Below are 3,516 nucleotides of genomic sequence, written 5' to 3'. Positions count from 1 at the left end.
TGGGCATCATGGGCCTCTGGAGCGTCGCTGGAGGCGAAGAGTCAGGTGAAGATGGCGTGTCTTCCCCCTCAGGACTGGACGGCTCATCCTCCTCATCTGGACCAGGTAGGCTGACCTCTTCGTCCTGTTCCTCACTCTCATCAGTGGCAGGGTCTGTGGTTGTCTCAGGCGGTGTCATGGTTGGTGCAGCTTTGCTGGGCCGGTTAATGTATGGACCCAGATCATTTGAATGGATCTGGGTCCAATTGGAGTCCTCTTTGAAGGAGGCAGATTGGGAGGTCACAGTCCTGCCCCCTTCTCCCAGGAATTGGTAGGCCTTGGAGCCAGGGGCATAGCCCAAGAACCTCAGTCTCTGGGAGACGGATCTCCCCTTCTTCTGCAGCTGCTTGGGGATGTGCATCCAAGCGTAGGAGCCAAACACACGCAAGTGTCCCAAACTTGGCTTCCTACCGTGGACCAGAAAATATGGGGTCTGGTTCACAACGCTGCTCCAGGTGCGGTTCAGGGTGTAGTTGGCGTAGTGTACCACCTCCGCCCAGTACGATTCCACAACCCCAGCATCCGCAATCAGGCTGCACACCATAGTCTGTAGAATGCCATTTCGTTTTTCTACAACGCCGTTCTGCGCAGGAGAAAAAGGTGCTGTACGAAAATGGTGTATGCCCTTGTGCCTTATTCAGTCCTGGAATTTTTGGGACATGAACTCGGCCCCACGGTCGCTCTGCAGCTACGCGATCTTTGTCTTGTACTGAGTTTCCACGTAGTTGTACAATGATTTTATGGCATCAAAGGCTTCAGACTTTTCTGTGAGGGTATACACATGGCTGTACCTCAAGAAATCATCAATGGCAGTGAGAAAATACTGCCTCTTTCCTAGGGATGGTGTAAATGGCCCAACCAAATCAACATGTATTAATTGATATGGGTATTGAGTTTTACGCAGTGACACCTTAGGTATTGGGGTGGCCTTCCTCTTTGCCCTCTTACAGATGGCACAGTCCAGAAACACCTCACAATCCTGGAGATGAATCCCCTCAGCGAATTCCCCCATCTTTTTAACCACTGGGAAGCTTGCATGGCCTAACCTCCGATGTAAGAGGTGGGCACATTTAGTATGGAGCGGCTTTCCCACTGATACCCCCTTGGTTCTGGTTGCCTTGGGCGGTGCTGGCACCTTAGGCCCTTCTTTGGGCTTATCTGCCTTAGGTGCCTGCTGAGGCTTGGGTTTCTTGCCCGCATTGGCCTTGGAAGGCCGTGGTGCTTGTTAAGGATATTGTTGGTGTTAACCAACCAGCAGAGTAAGTGCACAGAGAAACGGTACTGAGAGCAATGAATACAATACATACAAACTGGTTTAACAAAGCTTTTACTTTGTAGTGAAAAACAATTGCATAGTCTTTTAGTCAATCCAAGTCTTTAGCCATTCAAATCAGTCCAAAGTTACAGATATCTTCTTACCATAACAGCAGTAGGTAATAAACAGCAATTCAACACTGGTAACAAATAACGATGGTAACAGATCCATCCACGTCTTCACACACAACAGTAACAGTTCCAACCAACAAGTCAAGCAATTCTGACCAACAATGACTATAGCTCGGCTCCCTCCTTATATAAAGTTTACACTAGTAATTATCCACTTAAGATAAGTGAAGTCAGCAGTGCAATGACTCAACAGTACAATTAGGATAATTGCAGTCAGCAGTCAGTCAGCAGTCAGTTACAATGACTCATCAGTACAATTACTCACCATTACATCTTAAAGTTACAGAATACATTTAAAGTTATAGAACACATATATTGCCTGAACAACCCGTTAGGCTTACACCATATCCTAACAGTGCTGGTTGAGGTGGCGTGGGCGCAACTGCCTCAGTCTTGTGCAACTTTGACAGCCTGGGAGCTGGCTGTGGAGCCTTTCTCTCTCTCTGCGCGCAGGCCCCTTCTGGGGTGGCACCCTGTGAGCTGTCTCCTGTGGCTGGGTACTCGGGGGAGAAATATGGCAAACCATTTATAATGGTAACATTCTCAATGACCCTTTTGTCTCGAATGACATGACCTCCCCTTTTGCGAAACAATACCTCCACCCTGCCATCATCACATAGCTTGGTTATGCTTAACAGGTTGTTGGCTATAGAGGGAGCATGTAATACACCTTCGACATTGCCCAGCCCTGGTACAGAGACAGTGCCCTCCCCAACAACTAAAGCATTGTTACCATTTGCAACCTTAACGGAGGAGTTAATTCTCCTTAACCTCTTAAAGCCTTGCCTCAAGTTAGCAATGTGAGATGAAGCCCCAGAGTCCAGTAACCAGAGGCCAGTAGGGCCATCAGCCTTTGTGGCGGGGGTGAGGTAACTAGTATACACAAAATTGCCCTTAGCACCACCTTTTCCCCCGCCAGGCCCCCTTCTCTGCCCCCTGCCCCTTCCTTGATTGGAACCACGCTTAGGTCCTTGCTGGTAATGGGGGCAGTCCTTCTTCAGATGCTCCTCAGAACCACAGATGAAACACTTGGGTAGAGCATTAACCTGCTCTGAACTCTGGTGCCTTCTGTTGATGCGATGAGTTGTGGCCCTGGTGTACTCTCCCGCATCTCTACGTCTCCTGTCTTCCTCATTGAGCCTCCCTGTGAGGTAGGACAGAGTCATGGCTTCCTTTCTGGTTCCCTCTAGTGAGACAATAAAATTGCCCCAACTTTTGTCCAGGGATGCAAGAATGACAGCGATCATGTTGGCCTCAGTCACGGGGTAGTCCCTGAGCACCAGCTCTGCCCTGAGTGCCTTCAACTTTCCCAGGTGTTCAGCCATGCTAGCCCCAAATTTTAGCTTGGTGTTATAGAACTCCGTTGTGAGTCTTGTGGTGGAGCCCAAGCTATCACTATTAAATAAGCTATATAACAACCCCCAAATTTCACCAGCTGTGAGCCCATCTGGAATGCTAGGGTACAATTTAGCATCCAGTGAGCTCAGTAGAGTGATATAGGCTCTCCTATGGTACCACTCTTCTTGAGGTCCCCAAGGGAAAGGTGTGGGGGGGTCTAAAACCATTTCTAGGGTCCCCTCTTTTAAGAGACATACCTGTATCTCTTTATTCCATATGTTAAAATTTTCCCCTCCCAGATGTAATTTTCCAAAGTTATTTGGGAGAACAGACACAGCTGGGGCAGAAAATGCTGATGTATTTTGCTGTCCTTGGTATCTCTGCTTTGGTTCCATTGAAGTAAATAGGAGAGGGATCCCTCTGCTGGCCGGTGTAGGTATTTTTCTCTGATTATTTTTCTCCTTTTCAGATGGGGCCAACTGAGCATGCTCAGAACTCATTCCTGGGTTCTTCTGGGGCTCTCTGGAGACCTGGGTCCTGGCTGGGGAGCTCCGGACTGGACGCCCCCCCCCCCTCGTTGGTCTCCTGGGGGTAGTGAGGGAGGCTGGCTGCCCCCGAGGTTGAGGCCACGGTCATCGTGGCCTCCAGGGCTGCGATCAGGACTTGGATTGCAGCTCTTATGCCCGCTGCAGC

Source organism: Pituophis catenifer, unplaced genomic scaffold (genome assembly GCF_029215685.1).
Source record: "Pituophis catenifer annectens isolate HBS135680 unplaced genomic scaffold, rPitCat1.0.hap2 SCAF_5, whole genome shotgun sequence".
Taxonomy (NCBI): Eukaryota; Metazoa; Chordata; class Lepidosauria; order Squamata; family Colubridae; genus Pituophis; species Pituophis catenifer.
Note: the sequence above shows the minus strand (reverse complement) of the source record.